Raw genomic sequence first — 20,508 nt, forward strand, 5'->3', positions numbered from 1 at the left:
GCATGCAACAGTGATCTGACACACTTTTTTCTCCTTGAGTAGATGAGGGCTCCACCAGTCCAGTCCAGTCCAGTCCAGTCCAGTTCAGTCACCTACATCTGGCCTTCAGGAGCCCAAAAGTTCACTCCACTACCCGCCTTGTTCTTCCATGGGCCTCATTGAAGCGGAGTTCCCCTGTCATAGCTGGATTCCTTAGTGGCATCAACACCAATGGACAGTTTGGATATGCAGAGTCTCCTGTTAAGAAATGGGACAGATGTGCAACAATAAGTCCCCTTTACCAGAATTGTGGCACCAGACATTGCACACACACAAAGAGGACAGATGTGGCCAACCAGACAGGCCATCTCTGGGTACAGGCATGACATTTGCAGGGGAATTTTGCTGTTCTGCATAATGAATAAATCATGGGCTGAACCCAGATAACGGGCACAGACCTGTGAAATGTAGAGATCCACCAAACAGACAACTTGCATGTTGATGGAATGGAAGTTCTTTCTGTTGCAATAAACTTGTTCATTGGCATGCAGTGGGACCAAGCCAACGTGTGTGCCATCAATAGCCCCACCACATATGGGAGGTGTTCAAAACCATAAAAGTCAGACTTCACATGGGCTAAATCCTAATGTCAGGGAAATTGAATGAAGCTGTCCAGGTGTTTCAACACTGCTGAGATGACATCCTTCAAAACCAGACTGAACATAAGTTGGGACAAGCGAGCTGACAGGGTCACTGTATGTTGGAAGGACCCTGTGGCTAGGAAGTGCAATTCTGGCATGATTTGTACAATAGGTGGTATGCTGGTTGGATAACTAATAGCTGGCATCAGATCTGGCTCCAGCTGATGACATAGGTCCTCGAAATGTTTGCCTATTCAGGCGGTAGTACATGATGATATGGCATTCTTCCATGGCCTGAAACTCTGGCAGTGGATGGTAGACAGGTGGTTGACACATCCTCCCTCTGCCTGGGTACCTATATATGACAAGAAATGAGTTCTAACATTAGTCATTGTATCCCCAGCTACGTACATGATGCATGCCAATGATAACATGTGACAAGTCATTTTGTAAGGGTAAGACATGGCAACCAGTACACATCACACCTGCTAATAACACAAGGGTTGCATGTGACCACCTTGGTTTGCCACACATGTCCACAGCATGTATCTGGACCAAAGTCAAATAAGTGCATCAGAAATGCCCCTCCAAATGTTACTGGATATCCTAACTGCAGAAATTACCTTTGACAGCGGTGGACTGTGCCCCACTGTAAAACTGCCATTTGTGCCCTTCAACATAGTACAGTGGTGTCTGAGTAGTAAGAATTACATGACAAGACAGGATAAGCATGTTTGTGTGCTCAAAACAAGATTCTCGGAGGTGTGACGCAGTTTTTAAAGACCAATACTGCGTTTCAGGCCTCTAAAATGGCGGCTGTCTGGCCTTCTCCACTGGACATCAGGAACTGCCCGCAACCACTGGCGGAAGTAGTCATGGCAGTAGGCGGTTGCAACCAAGGCGGACACCGTCATAGGCTTACGTTGTTGCCAGTGGCTGTCCCGGGCCAATGGCTGTGTCTGCCGAGGTGATGACCGTGTCCTTGGTGGACGTGACCGCCATGTCCTGCTGAATCACTCACTTGAGTTCTGACACTGCTGCCATGTCATGCCATGTCCAGCAGGTGATAGGACAGCTCTATGGTGCAGGTAAGTACCTCGTGTGCACAGTTTTCTCTGTACTTCACCATCCTTTCCCTCCTCACAGGCTAGAATGTGGCCATGTGTGCCAGGTTGGCTACTCATGTGCCTGTAGGTGAAGTCTGTGTGGCATCAATGGGAGGGTCAATGTGCAGCTATTGGCGGCCAGAGCCATATGTTGAGTTCATTCTCATTGTTTTGTGTGTGATTTTGAGGTTCCTGGATCCTCCTTGTGTTGGATGCACCTAACTAAATGAAGAGACATTACAGCCATCCACTGACCTCTCTTTTTTCATGATTGTTGTATTTGTATGACAACACGTATATGCATGACATCATGAGCTGAGTATGCATGTTGCATGAGTCAGTTGTGAGTAATGTGACCAATGTGTATGTTGCCACAGAGATTTCTTCACACATCTGCTCTTGCTAGACTGTTGTTTAGAAGGCATTTCATGACTCTCTATGCCTTTCAGCTTGCCGCACACACCACATTTGGATTTGCTGTTGTCTACATGATGTACTGTCATACCTGGAAGAGACGGGAATGTAGTGTCATTTTAGGGTCTGTCAGATCAGCCTACAGAGACCATGGCCTGTCACATGTATCTCCTGGTATGGGCCCTAGTCCAGGCTGGGGTGGAGTCACTATGGCTATACACCTGTGGCACTGTGCCCACTCCCTGCACCCCAGCAGATCTTGTCATGTTGGCAATATGAGGCTCTGCTGTAAAATCCTGCCCAGAATGCCTCATTCCTTTGATTAGATTAGAAATGAGTCTAGAGGTGAGTCAGTGATCTAGACCACATGTGCACTTAGCATCAATGCCAATGTGTGTCTCATGACAGGTCCCTTACTACCACCGCCCTGTTGTCACCTTCACACAGGTCATATTTGTCCTGTGCAGGCTTTTTGCATAAATGACATTCCCACAGTGTTTATTTCTGGGAGGCCATGATATGTGTCTCAGTAGCTTGGTCAAATAGTAGAAACTGTACAATGCATGCCTTTGTTTGATGGATGTCATCACGTATGTGCAAAAGAGTGTTTTGTGGTACAGGTACTTAACACAGAACCACATCCCCCGAAGTGGCATGAGTCTGCATTTGTTAGGCCACACGTCCATACATGGACAGGGTAGACATTTTCTGTACCCACCATGCCTGTCCCTTCATTGTTACCCTTGTGTGATGTTTGAGTTTGAACTTTGGCAGTAGCCTGGAGGGACTGTATGCAGAGAGTCATTCTCACAGTGTGAATGGGTTGGTCCATCCATGCCTAAGGAGTTTACCCTTAAGAAGCCACAGAGTTGTCATGTGTCACATAGTGGCTCACATCTCAGTCAGTTGCTAGAGCATGTCCCACATGATGTCAGTATACTTGTTTAGTCATTGTAGGGTCTGAGAAGGGTGGTGGGTTGGTCTGAAGATTGGGAAATGTGTGTCTGTAGTCATGGCCCTGTACATAGTGGCTTGTATGTGTCATACTTGGGGAGTATTGACAAATAGGAAAGTTCTAGCTTGATGTTACTGACATGTATGTGACTCAACCATTTGTAATGAGACTTGTGAACATGATCTCTTGATTTGTCTTTTGTATCCATGCAGGTCAACACCAATCAAAAGAAGGGAATATGGAGAGCCATCTCCAAGAAGGTGCAGACCCAGGTGGTCCACAGACGGCGGAGTGCCCACTGCAGAAAAAGGTAGGAGGACCTGAGACGCTGGGCCCGGAAGACTGAGGTTGGCCAGCTGGGGCTGTCCCTCCAATGTGGGTTGAGGTGCCCATCGCACCAGTAGCCTGCCTTTTGGCAGTGGCCCATCTAGAGCTCGATGGGTGTTTGAGAGCAGCATAGCAGCCACAAGAGGGTGAGTACCAGGTATATTCCTGTCTCTCCCATGACCAAGTGATTAAGTCAGGTTCTGCCAGCTCCCCCTGATGATTAGGGATAAGCTATGTGTCACACAGTGGATGAGTGATTGTTTGTGTTGCCATGTCATGTGCTGTATACTGATTTGCCTTGCCTATTGTCCCAGGGACCTAAGACACAACTGGGTGGAATCCACAAACCCTTTGCTCTGCAAGGACGACATATAGCTGTGTATATTGATCAATCAAGTACTGTTTGTCATTGTTGTGGGTGTAATTTCTATGCAACAGAGCACTACTCCTAAATGTTACAGGCCAAAGGTAAGCAGGTGATGGATCAGTGTAATCTGCCGTGTATCTGGGTAAATGTGTATGTAGGCATCTGCCTCCCAGAAGCTAGTTTTCTTCATCGTATGATGGGTGCTGGTGCCTCACTTCAGTCTGTAATGTGAAGGTGTACAACAAACATGTGACAGGGCTTACATTGTTCTTTAGATGCAGCCATAGATCACCATGTTACCTTGGTAAGGGGGGGAATGGCCATTGACATGATCTATGTGCCATCACTGTTGCCAACATTCCTAGTGCCTACATGTCAGCATGTGTCCCTTTCTCTTTGGAAACATTTGTAAGCTGCAGTTTCATGCATGGTCTACCTATGTTGATTGATGGATGTCTATATTCCCTCACATATATGTGTATGGAAACCTGTTTGTGAAAAAGTACATTTACAATGGGGATACATTTTATGTTGTGCCACATACAGGACTGTGTCACCATTGTTTATTGGCTGACACATACCCTCACACATCACAGCATGTCATTTGGCATGTACAACTGCAGTAGCAATGAGGAACATGACAGGTAGGCCTTGAGGTCAGAGTCACTATGAGAATATCTATGCCCTTGATGTGGCATCATATGGAAAAGTGCACTGCACATGTGTAATGGGTAAGGTTTGTGCCCTGACTGTTGGCATGCATCATGGAATGACTTGCAGTTATGTTAAAATCACATGTGTTCGGGTTCAGGCATTCATCCACAGACAGACATTCTGGGTTTGCATGACCACAATGAGGACAGTGATGTAGCTTCCCATTGGGCAACATGTTGAGTGCCTGCTACAAGTTTTTGCAAATGTATGTTCTCTCCAACATGAAAAGGAATAATTGCTTCTACTGATGCACTCAGAGTATGTCATTGTAAGGGGTGTCAAACATCAGTGGTGATTATCCTGGAGCTTGCTGATTCATAGTGTTGTGGATTTTGGGGACATCTCTCCCTGACGTATGGCGCATGATGTCTACAGTGTTAATTTCCATACCACATGCGTGGCCTATCTGAGCAACATTTATACTACCTCCATGACGTTACTGGGACAAACATCACTTGGTGAAGTGTGCATTGTTGATATTTTTCCAGTGTGAAAGAGGTATTTCCAGGTCACCTTCTCCAGATTATTGTACTATTGTCATTAACATAGCATGATTTTGTATAATCATTTCTTATTGTTGGGTCATCATGTATGCGACAAATAAATGTTTGCATGACTTTGTGTGGGATCTGTGGAAATGCATTTTGCATTGGCCTACTATTGTATGCCAACAGGTGACTGAGGTCTGCTACATGGGGCAATGCTTTGAGGGTGATGGTGTCTCCTAATGGTTGAATGGTTATTGTGAGTGCACAACTTCAACCATACAATTGCAGTTTTCCGAGATCCTGATTTTCCTGTGGTCAACTGTTTACAATTCATATGGCATGCAAGCATATGGTATGGCACATGTATGGACCACTTAGGTGGAGTTTGTTGTTGGGGTCTACTTGACATCATGGTAATGTTTGCTAATCAGAACTGTTGTTCAAGTATGATGATGGACATCTGATGACCCTATTTCCTCTTTGTATTTGCAGCATCAACACCGGCAAGCGGCAAAGAGATGGGGCACAGCCGAGTGGGGAAGCATCTGGCCATGGGACCTCGGGTCAAGATACCACCGACACCCAGGGACCCAGTGGCCTGGAAGGTGAGGGGAGTGCCGTGTGGGAGACTGCAACATCATCATTATCATCAATTCTTCCCCCAGTGGACACTCCCTAGTGGTGGTGGACCCATCGGGGCAACCCCCTGTACCATCCTTGTCTGCCATCCCCGTTCTATTGCCTTTCCCCATCAAGTTGGTGGTGCCCGCTCATCCAAGAGGGTGGGCATCTCCTTTGCTGCAGGGACCTCCACCCTGGCCCCATTTAACCTCTGAGAAAGATCTCTGTGGGTCAGTCAGCCATTGTGAATACCATCCAGGGATCGGTAACTCAGTCTCAACAAATTAATCCATTCCTGTGAGAGAACAGGGCTGATTGCAGAAGCCCCCTAACTTTTTCCCCCCATTTTCCACTTTTTGCTGGTGTTTTCCTGACTCTGATGGTGCCCTGGGTACTGCTAACCAGTCCCAGGGACTGTGCTCTGTGGAAACACAGTATGCAAATTAGGCTACTTATAATTGGCTAAGTCAACCCACCTATAAGTCCCTAGTATATGGTAGGGCATGTAGGTTTAGGGACCCCAGCATAGGTAATGCACCAATAGGTGCACTGCTGAGGTGCCCAGTGTCATTTTAAAGGCAGGCCTGTCTTTCTGGCTGCTTTTAAATTAAAGTTACGTGCAAATTCGACTTTGGAATTAAAAGTAGTTCCAAAGTCTTAAACTACCTTATTTTTACATATAAGTCACCCCTAAGGTGTGCCCTATGTGCCCCTAGGGCTGGGTGGCATGTAACTATAAGCAGGGACCTTATAAAAATAGTTTTATAAGCCCTGGTGAGGTAAAACAGCCAAATTTGTTTTTCCCTCATTGTAGTGAATGGCCTCCATAGGCTAGAATGGGAAGACTTTATTTTTATTTTAAAAGTCCCATTAAGTAACAGATACAAAAAGTTTGGTATCAAATTAATTGTTATAATAAATCTCACAACTTCCAGTTGTTGGATTTAATATAACTTGTTCAGGTAAAGAGTTTTAAACTTTACTGAAAAGTTGCCAACTTCAGCCCTGCAGTGCTTTTGCTGCTGTGCTCTGATTGGCCAGCCTCTGGCAGCCTAGCCAGGCTGCCTTGATGAGGTGTGAAGTGGCCTGGCTCCACACAAAGAGATGTGCTTGGGGGAGTAGATCTCCCCTCAGCAGATGGTGAAGCAGGAAGGGGGAGGGCTGCCAAACTGGTCTTCAAAGCCAGAGAAGGACATTTGGAGCAACCCAGCAACACCCTCACATCCTGCAAACCCAGACAATTAGGTGCCCCCTTGATTAGATTAGGAGAGGGCAGGAGAGGGCTGTGTTTAGGATTTGTAGCCACACCAGTGGATGGGCCCAGCCAGATGTAACCTCCAAAAATCACTTCCAGCCATGATGAATTTTTGAGGGATGTTGCTCCCTGGGATTGATTTTTGCCACACTTCCCAGGAAGTGGTCATCACAGGGGAAAGGGCCCTGCACCTGATTGGAGAACCAGGACCCCCCTGTTTTTCACCCAGGAGCAGGTATAAAACTGGCAGACCTGCACCCACACCTCAGATCCCTATCAGATTCCAACAAGGAAGAACTACAGGAGAAGAAGGACTGCCCTGCTGGACCCCTGACCTGCACCTGGACACTGCAGTCGGGAAGACTGCACCAGCTGCACACTTGGGCTTCACCACTAAAAGGACTTTACCTGTCTTCTACTGCTTCAAGAAGGGACTCCCTGTTTGCTACAGGTACAAAGGAGCTGCCCAGAGTCCCCTGCGTCAAGTCCTGCAAGCAAAGCCCAGCTGACCAGCGTCCAGTGGCCATTTGAGGATTCTGACCAGGTGCATTCTGGGAATTTTAGTCCCAACTCCCAAGGAGCAACTCAGAGCTTCTGGAACCTTGGATCAAGTTGTGGACACTTCAAGGACACAAAAAGGACCTCTGGAAGAAGATCCAGAAGTTTGGAGCAACTCCATAAGTTGAAGAGGTGCATTGTGGGAGTTGTAGTCCCAGACCCCAAGAGGCACATCAGAACCTCTGAACCCTTGGCTGGTGCTGTGGACCACTTTCATGAATTAAAGACTTCTGAAAGTAAATGTGACAGTGTTACCTCGTGGGTGGCCTGAACTCTGGACTTTGTTCCTTTCCAGTGTGATCTTTTTTAACCCTTTGAGCACAAGTGGCTTCTATGCGCTAGAAAGCATGAATTCTTTAAAAATTCATATCTCGGGTTCCCCTTATCCGATTCTTTTCGTTTTGGTGTCATTTTAAAGATAAAAATATAATCTATTTTTATAAATTGATTTCGGATTTTTAAACTGTTTCCTGTGTTTTATTTAATTACTGTTTTGTGATATTTGAATGCTTTACACTCTGTCTCCTAAGTTAAGCCTTGTCGCTCGTTGCCAACCTACCAAGGGTTGAGCTGGGTTTAATTTACTGAGACCTAACTGGACCTAAGTGGAGGTTAGTGGCCTAGTGCTAAGTGTAGGAATTTAACTGCCCTTACCAATGACCCATTTTCCAACAATTCCTGGAAGCCATTCATGGTGCAATGTCTGGCCTACAGAGATCTTTCCAGCCAGTCACCCCCCCAACTTCCATCCCCCCACCACCTCCCTCTTCCCAATCCAAATCCTCCTTCCACCTACCTACCCAAAGTACACAGACAGATCCGCACGCATCCACATCAACGCACAAGAGGAACACAGACAAGCACCCCAAAACACACCGGCATTCAAGCAAACAACAGCTACCCACATACACAACAACAGTCACAGCCTCCCTAGCCACCCCGACCACCCTGAGCATCACACACATACATTACATCCAGCATACCCAGATGCACCACACCAAAACTTACTGACACATCCACCATATCCATCATACCCGCAAACACCACCCCAGCAGACCCCCACACATCGACCACAAGCACCACACCCGCAGACACCAGAACAACAGACACATAGACATCCACCACATCCACCATACCCACAGTCACCACCCCAACAGACACACACACATACACCACTCCATCCCCAGCATCTCCACCTCCAAGTCCCCCGAGACACACAAATGCCCACACTCACCCACCCAGCAGACACCCACCAAACACAAGCATACCTCCAAGAAGCATGCACCCACGACATCCACACCAACACAGCAGACAACCACTCTCTCGACCTCCAAATCCTGACTCCCTTCTGTTGACTATCCCTTGTCCCTAAGAAAGATTAATTGTTTGACTTGGACTTTTCCCCTGTTCCCTCCACCCCCATCCCAAACCCAAGAACCCCTCACCCATCTACCAGACCCTCCCTTCCACCTCAAAGGCCTCCTCTGCCCCTCCTGCAAGCACCCATACTCTCCCTCCGAAGAAGACCACTCCCCAAAAAGAAGACCACACCCCCCAAGCCCAAGTCCAAACTCCCCTCCCAAATCCAATCCCCCACCCAAGGATGATTCCTGAGGTGCCTGTCTGCTCACTTGATGTCCCTTCCTGTGGAGGTTCCCTAGCAGTTAGGAGTCAAGTGTTGGCACAACACTGCAATTGTGCACATATAATTGGACTGGCCAATGGCCTTGGACTTTTGAAATTCCCTATTTAAAAAAAAACAAAAAGTTTTATTTGGGGTACACATTTGTCCTGCAATTCCTCTACTACCATAATGTTGTTCCTTAGTGACTTGTGTTGTCTGCGTACAGATGTATGCGTTCAGCCTGCTTGCTGATCCATTTGCTGTGGTTTGCAGTAATTGAATTTGCGGGCAGTGCTGGTGTCCCCCATGAACAAGGTATTTGTTGAGTTTTTGGATATATGGGCACACGTGCAATGGTGTTGTAATGGCATTGTGTACTGTTTGTTATGGTAAGTATTTCATCTTGTGTTGAACATTGTGAGCATGGATGGTGTTAGACGTGTTCCCCTGATCAGGGTTATGGATTCATCTAATGTGTGTCAGCTTGAGTTTTGTTTGTGCAGACACAGAGTGTGTTCAATTGTGCTAACTTTGTTTGCCTTTGACTGTGTATGTGTCCATTTAGCTGTGTGTACCTTACAGCTAGTTCCTGTAGATGTGTGTCCCATGCAGTTGGAGTTGTGTGTGTTTTGTTGACTTGCACTTCCACATTGTACAGATGAAATTGTCATTTGGGTCAAGTAATGTTTGTCCCTGAGACATGTAGGGCCATTTCCTGTGCAAATGTTCTTTAAGGGGCGTGTGCAAAGTGATATGTGTCCCAGGCAGCCTCCTTCCCTGAGCACTTCTGATGCCCCCATTCCTATTGTGCAGGTATTGTTAGCAGAGTGTTATTTGTCCATTTGTCTCTCTGTCTATTGTGCATGCCATTGTCCTTCCATTGTGATGTGATGTGGGTGATGTGTGTGTCCATTGCAGAGCTGTTTACTGGGAGTGTTGTTTGTGCTCCATGCCACATCCACACATATGTGTGTTGTATGTGACCACAGTCCATGGCCTGTGAAGAATGTGAGTATGTGAGTGGTATTTGTATGTGTGATGTTGGTGTGTTGTTGATGATGTGTGAGACAATGTGGCCTTCAGTACCCCTGTGGCTGAGATTAGTGGCAGTGTGTTTTTGTGTAGTATTGCAGTGCAGCGTGATTGAGCAGCCCAAAGGGGGCGTATTGTGACTGTGAATATGTCCATCCTTATCATTTCAACTGTGTACACGATGAGATGTGTACTTGGTGCCCGTAGAGTGACCCCCATATGATGTGTATGATGGCACAACGATGTGTGGTTCAGCTTAATGGCACAGGTAGGTGGGTGTACTTATGGCCATTTGTGCCCACTGTGGTGTGGATTTTGTGCTCCATCAATGATCAACAACAGTGGCAGGATGTGTGTGATGGGTTCCATGGCGGCAGCAGATGTGCGAGGCTGTCTGCAGGTGAGTGTCTCCCTTCATACAGTCCGCTTCCACCTGTGAGATATGGTGGTTGGACTGCCATGGTCACATTGGCATTGTGTAACCTCTAATAAGTCCAGCAGCAACACAGGCTCCGTCAGCCTGTTCATGCTGCCTCATGACTGCGACAGTCTGTGCTTCCTTGCGGTCCCGCGGACCATGGAGGTCTTTGCTCTATAGGCCTGCCTGATTCGTAATCTGGCAGTCCGACCGTCAACCTGATAGCTGTCGGATTGCCGCCCCGCCATGGTGGTCGACGGACCGCCAAACTCACATTGAGGCCCTAAGGGTAGTGAAAAGCACACCCAAAAAAAATGAGATCACACATGTTCTCGATATTTAACATTACTATAACAGTTCGAATTTTGGGATTATGAGTAATGTAATCTATAGCCTCCATTAAAAAAAGTTGTATTGGTACATAAATGCCCACCGATAAAAAACTTGTTTGGGGCTTAATGATTCTGGTTTTGAGTTTTGTAGAAACTTGGATTGCCTACATTTTAAGCTATTATTTTGTAGTTGGAAGCAGAAAGGGTTCTAGGATGACAGGAATTAACATCCTATGGATTTTTACCTTTTTCTCAAACAGTTTACTATTTTACCAAATAGGAATGAGAGGGGGCCTCCTCTGACAGAAGATCATCAATCAAAATAGTGGTAACTGTTGATAGAGACTTATTCAATGTCTTATACAATTCTCAGTGAATCCTGTCTTCTCTGGTTGTTTCTGAAACCATAGATGCCACTCCTCTGTGTACAACACTTGAAGATGAAAACAGCCGAAATTTGGCCCAGTTCTGAAATATTTCAATCTTATGTAATTTAGATCCTAGTATGTGGGTTTCGTGAAGTAAAATATTGCAGCCTGATGATTTACCAACTGGAATTCAATGCTCTTATTCTTGCTTCAACTATAAAGGCCAACTACATTTAATGATTGTATTAAAATTGAAAGCAAAAAATATGTGATGAACTCTGTGTCCACTTGGAGATCAGACAATCCATCAATATAGGAATAAAATGGTATACGTTGTTCCTTAGCTTGAGAAAACTGGTCTATTCTAGAAAAACATTCATTTGTTTATTAATGTGAAATTGCGTACCAACCATTCCTCCATAGGGGACAGCTCCACTTCCTGCCACAGTAAACCCACCCTTCATTTGTCATATGGCATTGCCTGCATATGCAACCTGGCAACCAAATCTGAACACTTATAAGGTGCCATGACCCACACATCCCCATCCCCACATACTTGTGTATGATAGCATACTACTAAATTATCCATTAAGGTGATCATTTAATATGGATATTGTTTTTCAGAATTTGAGTAGCCACATTAGTATAGGCAAGAATCTTGATTTTCTCTTTTAACATTATCTGTAGTTTGGCTTGTTAGACATCAAAGATTGCTTATACCCCTAGTTTATGATATCAGGGGATCAGCTGTTTCATTTTCCAGTCTTTACACACAGATCTGAAAAATACCTTGAAATTTGTTTTCTTTAGGTTAAAATGTTAATGCAGGATGTTGTCTAAATAATCTGAAAAATTAACCAAAATGATTTGTGTTAATATGGAAGGTCTTGAAATTATCAGAGGGACATGGGAGTCAGATGATAGTTAAGTCTCCCTGAAAATCTGAGTGAATACATGATTTAATAAGAGTCAAGACTGACTCTATTACTGAGAGTAAACTGGTTTTCTGGCACACCAACAAATCTGAAGTTGGATCTTCTGTGTCTGTTTTCAAAATCCTCACATTTATCTAGTATCCAGTTCATGTCTTTAGTGTTTGTTGCCATTTCTGGAGTCATAGCTTCCTGCAGATCTTCTGAATCATAGACTTGCTGTTCTGTTTTATACTTCATCTAATTTACCATGAATCAAATCAATCTTGATGGCCAGGAGTGAAGCAGTCTTAATCTGAGCATGCGTCATGTCTTGAATATCTTTAAGAATTACATTCAGCATTGTAATGAGTGATTCATGTTCCCCTGATGGAGCATCCATGGCTGGCCTCTGTGTCTGCCCTACTCTAAGGAAAGAGTTTGATGATGCGGAGAACCTTATTGTAGAATTTGTAATTTGCTCGCAGAGGGCCCTCTAGTCTTGGACAATAGCAGCAGGCATGACTGCTGGCAAGACTGAAGATGACCTATTAGATAGACTTTCGGGACCACTATCTGTGGCACAGGTCTTAGATAGAGTATCCCCCTGAAAAGTGGTGGTTGATTTTGTAAGGTGAGTGGAAGAAATGTTTCATTTGGCTTCCTTCATATGAATTAAGGATTTCACTGAGCCAGAGACTTTGTTCTTTTTGTTCTAATGTGGTGAAATACCCTTAGTTTGGGTAAACTGCGCAATAGGGGCCTTAGGTCTGAATTCAAGTTCCAGAGGTAGATTATACCTTCTGCTGAAAAATAGAGGATACTCAGATACAGCAGATATAGGCTTACTGATGGAATTGTTATGTGATCTATTTTCTGTGCTTATCATAGATAACAAAGAAGAGGATTCCTCTAAGGTAGAAGTGGATAATTTCTTATCCAAAGTAGGTTTATTCATATCTAAAACTAGGGTCAAGTCCGGATTGAGATCAGAACTCTAAATATGCAATTGTACCAAAACTAGTGACGACTAGTATGCACACATTAATCATGCATTTTTTTCTGGAGACCCATTTACACCCACAGTCTTGGAGACAAATGAATCATTGATACTATGTTGATGCTCCATTTCTGATTTCTAAATAAGTTAATCGAAGATTGTGAGCAAGTGTTGGTTTTGGAATTGTTGTCTCTGTGAATAAGATGATTAGTCAACTCCATCCTAGAAGTTGTCAGTTATTTTGTAAATCTGTTGCATCTCCTAATGGTCTCTAATAGCGGGAAAAACAAGGGCATAACTTACAGGTCATCATCAAAAGAGACCTGGGATTTTAATAGAGGAGTTACTTGGCAATACTGAGACTCAGTCTTCAAACCAGTAAGGCCAAATGTTGTATTTTACATTGTATTAAAGGCAAACCAGGTGGTTGGGAAACATGGAGATACAGAAACTCTTACTTTACCAATAATTGGGACACAACTCCCTGTACCAGGTGTGATGTACCAGTGTGAGCAAAAGATCCCACGAACCCTTCAGCAAAAGCACTTGACCTTTCATGGTCACTGTTCGTAATTAATGTTAAAGAATCCTTCGCTCTTGCTCATACCTTTGTTAGCTCTCCTTTTCCAAAGCGGGAACAACATCTGACAGCTTTATATGTTTATGGATGTTCTTTAACCACTGTGAATGCTCCAACAAGTATCACACAGCTTTATGACTGGCATCATGGACAGCTGATGAAAAATAAAAATCTGCTACTCGTCTGCCTCCTCTGGCAGAGGGAAACAGTCAGCAGTAAGGCCCAATACAAAAAGAGATATAAGTTCATGAGCAGATAGACTGAAACAGTTTTGGAAAACAGCTGACAAATTGTGCAAGGCACTTAAAAAAGCATCAACACTCTCAGGATTTTCATCTGGTAATATTGTAGTTATTGGCAAAACAAAGGGATGATGGACAGAGTGCTGAAACTTTTCAAACACTCAACCCCAGTCACAGATCTGGGCTAAATCCATTGTTCTTTGGATCACCATCCCACCGCAGTTTGGACCCAGACATATGTAAATCAGTCTTGACCCTGTTCCCCATGAGAACAGTCTAGCTGGAAATGCCAGGCCAGGCCTCTATGGACCGAAACAAGCATCCTAGGACTGGATTCAGGGTATCAGCCCTCATCAGCCAGGCTAGCTGGAATCCAGTGGCAGAGTGAGCAAGGGACCCACATCTGGGCATACCCTGGCCACTTAAGGAAACTTTAGCAACACAAAAGGATGATGGACAGAGTGCTGAAACTTTTCAAACAGTCACCCCCAGTCACAGTTCTAGGTTAAACCCATCGCTCTTTTGCTCACCATGCCAGCACCTTGACCAACCACTGACCGTATTACAAAGCAAAAGTCACAGTGGCGGTTCAGCCATGACAGTCAACCAATGACGGTCTGAACTACTGGGATTTGTGGTCACCACAGTCACACTCATCACTACATTGGATGGATTTGAAAACAACACAGCCGACACACATTGCCACACTCAACAAACCTGCAAAGCATACTATAAAACACACCCCTTTACACACCACAATCCTTTGCATCTACAAAAGATTACACTGTGGTCAGAGCGCACAATAGAGAAAAAAAAAGAATTAGAACAGGCACCCTTGCAATTTTCCCACATCACATACCACACCCTTTACAAATTATTTTTCCAGGCAAATACATTTGCACTTCCCAGTTTCACAAATTCACCATCACCTGTTAATTTCAAACCATTGCCTTCGTACCACCATGTCACCCCAGCAAAATCCCTGTTTCCATGATGATGAGTCATGGTGGATGATATCTTAAGAGTTGAGCCACATTTATTTGGAGCATTAGTCCTGCACACTACTAGGAAATGGAAAAGTGGCAAAGGATAGTCCAAAGAGTAAATACTGTAGGGCCCACCCCGAGCATGAGGGACAACATCAGGAAGAGGTGGAATGATCTCAGGGAGAAGGTCCATTCCATGGCATCCAGGCACTAGCTGCGTGTCCAGAAGACTGGTAGTGCTCCCCCTTTTCCAACTCACATCCTGGGAGGAGAAGGTCTTGGCCATCCTGCTTTCTGAGGGCTTGACAGGAATACCTGGGAGAGCGGGGTTGGGCAAGTCACAACACTAAAATATCACCAAAATATATTGTCAAGCATGCTCACTGCTCACTTTTCACCACCTTTATTGTCACTCCACACACCAGCCCAGTGTCCACTTATCCATATACCACTGTCTGTCTTCTCACAGGTGAGGTAGAATCACTTGGGGGAACAATACCTGTGTACATTGTGTGCAGTACAGGGGTTGACAGCACTACAATTTCCAGCAGGCACTGTTCTACAATTCCAAAAACCACAACAGTGTATCATACTCAAATTTACCTTGTTTGGCAAATCCCTAGTGAAGTGTATCCACTTGAGAGGATTACATTTATATAGTGTGTGGGTAGTACAAGCAATGACAGGACTACTAAGGCCAGGAAGCACTGCTACTGTCAGTCCACTCAGCCACCACAGTTTCCTCGGCTCAAATGACACATGTCCCTGAACTCACCTTTCGAAGGGTACTCACCTCAGAGGTTGATATCTGTATAGTGTGTGGGATGTCCAAGCACTGACAGGATTGCTATGGTATGTGACAGTGGGGTGCTTGGGGGGATGTTGTGGGCCTGTTGCATGGGGCCACTGCAGAGGGTCCTGGCCAGGACACCATCAGCCAAGTTGCAGACACCGCTGTCTCTGTAGCTGCAGAATCCTACCCACCCCTGAAACCAGGGACGTCCTCCCAAGTCTCCAGGAGGTGCAGATGGCAAGACACCAACCACTGCCAGCAAGTGACCTCTACCTGATTTCACTCCTTTGTGTGCCAATTATTCACTCTGTTGACTGTTCTCCAGCCAAATTCCATCTTTCATGGCAGTAGGACACTGGACATTGGACTGCAAATGTTGTGGCATTTACTAATATGATTACATCCACCATGACTGATCCCCTCACTTTCATCTTCTGTAGCATTCGTTTTTTATGTCCTGCACCTATGTAAAAAAAACTCACCAAAACAGAAAAACTTTTCCTGCTTGCTTTTGTTCCACATGTTGAAATATTGAGATGTAAGCCCTTGTGATGCACCTGAGGAAGATACAAGATGGTAATGGAAGGATGGATATGTCACAGGTAGTGTTATGTTAAGTATTAATCGCAGCACAATGATACAAGTGTCTGGTCACATCAAGCATTGTATTGCACTGTACAGCACATAGGCTGTCAAAATGTCTGGACTGCCATAGTCAAGAATGTCTGAACCATATTGAATCAGGCTAAGTATGCCAAAGTACCATCCCCCAGACCACAGAAGAAAGGGCTTTGTCAGAGGCTAACAGATTAGTGGATGTTTGTCACCAGATTGAGCCTTATCACATACCATGCTAACACTGCATGAGCCATGGCAAAGACAGAGAGCAGTACAACAGTCCCTGGTCATCGGACTATCCCATTACAATGACAAAACATCTGTGGGTATGATACAACCTATGTCAGTGTTGTGGCACGGGCACTCTGACCTGCAACGAGGAAACACATCTACAGCTACAAACAGGTCATACAGGATCATTGTCAACACAATGTGAAGGTAGAATCCACGGATTGCCCTTGACTAGAACATATATGAAGGCCATATGATCGCATACATGTGACAACTGGACCAACACACTATATCAAACCAGTGTATCCTGCAATTCAGATTTCCATCCACACACTGTCCAAGCTGCCTTGGCACAAGACTCATACACCCTAAACCTATGACCAACATTACCTGGATCAATCCATGTCCTCTTTCTATGTCAGAACAGCATCAGATACTAGCCAATGTCACAATTCTGAAATGCCTACATGAGGATGGCATACTGAAGGTACCTGGATAATGAATACTACAAGGAATTTAGCTTGGGAATTTGTACCTTTGACCATAAGCTCATATCAACCATAAGTGGATCCACTTACATTGCAATGAGAATGACACAAACCCTGCAGATAATCAAGGTAGTGAAATGTTCAAGTCTAACTCAACAAGCAAAGCTTTGATGTATACCGCAAAGCGATACATCTCCAATCTGTAGGAAAACACCCTAGTCCACACATCCTGACAATTACAGTTCCTCATACATTCACAGTGACAACATAACAATACTTACTTACACTCAGGTAAAGTAGTGATTGATGAGAGCTGCCCCAAGTCTTCACCTTCCTCTTCATCACTGTCTTCCTCACTTGGCATTTCAGGATTCTCACCCGGGCCACTGTTGGCCCACCCTCATCTGGGATCTGTGGGATATTCCTCTGCAGGGCAATGCTGTAGAGCATGCAGAAGGCCACAATAATCTTACACACTTTTTTTGAGTGAGTAGAGGATGGCTCCACCTGTCTTGTCCAGAAACCTAAATCTGCTATTCAGGAGCCCAAAAGCCCGTTCCACGACATGCTGTGTTCATCCATGGGCATCGTTGAAGTGGACTTCCCCTGGCGTAGTTAGGTTCCTAACTGGCATCAACAACCATGGAGGGTTTGGGTATACAGAGACCCCTGTTATGAAGTGGAACATATGTGCAACTATGAGTCCCTCTCATTTAATTTATTGCAGCAGACAATGCACACACACACACACACACAAACAGGACAGATTTGACTTACCGACTAGCCAGGCCCTCTCTGGGTACAGTTGTGACATTAGTTGGGGGATTGCGCTGTTCCGCATAGTGAAGGCATCATGGACTGAACCCGGGAAGTGGGCCCAGACTTGTAAAATGTAGAGATCCCGCAAACAAACCACTTTGAAATTGATGGAATGGCAGTTCTTTCTGTTGCGGTACACTTGTTCATTGCCATGTTGTAGGACCAAGGCAACAATTGTACCATCAATGGCTCCCACCACATGTGGGATGTGTTCCAAACCATAGAACACAGTCTTCACATGGGTCAAATCCTTACGTTGAGGAAGGCGGATATAGCTGTCCAGGTGTTTCAACATTGCTGAAAGTACATCCTTCAAAAGCAGACTGAACATAGGCTGGGACATCCCACCAGATAGGGCCACTGTATTTTGGAAGGAACTTGTGGCCAGAAAGTGCAAAGCTGCCGTAACTTGTGCAAGGGTTGGAATGCTATTTGGATGACGAATGGCAGGCATCAGATCTGGCTCCAACAGACAACATTGCTCCAAAATTGTTAGCCAATTCAGACGGTAGATCTGGATGATTCGGTGTTCTTCCATGATCTGAAGGTCTGGCAGTGGACGATAGACATGAGGTTGTCTGATCATTCCCCTCCTTGGATATCTAGGTATGACAAGGCATGAGTATTGCTATTATTCGATGTGTCCCTTGCAACACACAGGATGCAGGTCAATGTTAACCCCTTAGCTGCTGGACCTCCCCCCAACCCTCCACCCACTGTGCTGAGCCCTTTGTTGGCTATTTGGGGCAGTTTGCACTTAGGCCTACATAACTTTTTGTCCACATAAGCTATCCACACCAAATTTGCCTCCTTTTTTCCAACATCGTAGGGATTCTAAAGGTACCAAGAGTTTGTGCGTTCCCCTGGCGGAGACTAAGAAATTAGCCAAAATACAGCTAAAATTTTGTTTTTTTTTCTGGAAAAATTGAAATAAAAAGCTGCGGAAGAAAGCATGTGGTTTTTCCCCTGAAAACGGCATCAACAAAGGCTCTGTAGGGCTAACATCAACATCTTCCCAGCTTTCAGGAACAGGTAAACTAGAATAAGAAAACCACATTTTTCAACACAATTTTGGCATTTTACTGGGACATACCCCATTTTAACTATTTTTTTTGCTTTCATCCTTCTTCCAGTTAGTGATAGAAATGGGTGTGAAGCCAATGCTGGATCCCGGACAGCTAAGCATTTCTAAAAAGTAAACAAAATTCTGAATTCAACCAGGGTTCATTTGTGTAGATCCTTCAAGTTTTTCCTGCAGAAAGTAACAGCTAAAATAAAAACATATTAACATTGGGATAAAAAAAGAGCCATTTCTGTCCAAGTTTTCTTCTATAACTTTTTACAGCTATGGCAGATTTTTGAAAGCAATATATTGTTACATCTGCTGGACTCTTCTGGTTGTGGGGATATATAGGGCTTGTAGGTTCATCAAAAACCCTAGGTACCCAGAGGCAATAAATGAACTGCACCTTGCAAAGGGTTTTTATTGTATACCGGGTATACAGCAATTCATATGATGAAATATAAAGAGTCAAAAATAGGTATCAAGGAAACATTTGTATATCCAAAATGTGCACAAGATAAGGTGTTGAGAAGCAGTGGTTATTTGCACATCTCTGAATTCTAGGGTCCCCATACTAGCATGTGCATTATAGTGCATTTCTCAAATAGACTTATTTTTTTACACACTGTCTTACATTTGGATGGATAAAATGTAGAGAAAGACAATGGGCAATAACACTTGTTCTGCTATTCTGTGTTTCTCCAAGTCTCCCGATAAAAATGGTACCTCACTTGTGTGAGTAGGTCTATTTCCCGCGGCAGGAAACGCAACATGGACACATCACATTTTTGGAAAGTGCCTAGCTGTGGATTCTGGCCTCTAGCTCAGCCGGCACCTAGGGAAACCTAGCAAACCTACATATTTTTGGAAACTAGACACTTGGAGGAATTCACAATGGGGTGACTTGTGGGGATCTCACCAGGTTCTGTTACCTAGAATCCTTTGCAAACCTCAAAATGTGGCAAAAAAACTCTTTTCCCTTAGATTTCGGTGATGGAAAGTTCTGGAATCTGAGAGGAGCCACAAATTTCCTTCCACCCAGCATTCCCCCAGGTCTCCCGATACAAATGGAACCTCACTTATGTGGGTAGGCCTAGTGCCCGCAATAGGAAATGCCCCAACATGGACATATACATTTTTACATTGAAAACGGACGTGTTTTTTTGGAAAGTGCCTAGCTGTGGATTTTGGTCTCTAGCTCAGCTGGTACCTAGGAAAGCCTATCAAACCTGTGCATTTTTGAAAACTAGACACCTAGGGGAACCCAGGATGGGGTAACTTGTGGCGCTCTCACCAGGTTCTGTTATCCAGAATCCTTTGCAAATCTCAACATTTTGCAAAAAAAAAAAAACACTTTTTCCGTACATTTCGGTGATAGAAAGTTCTGGAGTCTGAGAAGAGCCACAAGTTTCCTTCCACCTAGCATTCCTCCAAGTCTCCCGATAAAAATGGTACCACACTTGTGTGGGTAGGCCTAGTGCCCGTGTCAGGAATGGATCACACAACCGTCAATGTTAGTCCTTACATGAGGACAACTGTTGACCCTGGGGTGATCGATTCCTGACGCAGGCACTAGGT

This window comes from Pleurodeles waltl, chromosome 6 (genome assembly GCF_031143425.1).
Source record: "Pleurodeles waltl isolate 20211129_DDA chromosome 6, aPleWal1.hap1.20221129, whole genome shotgun sequence".
NCBI lineage: Eukaryota > Metazoa > Chordata > Amphibia > Caudata > Salamandridae > Pleurodeles > Pleurodeles waltl.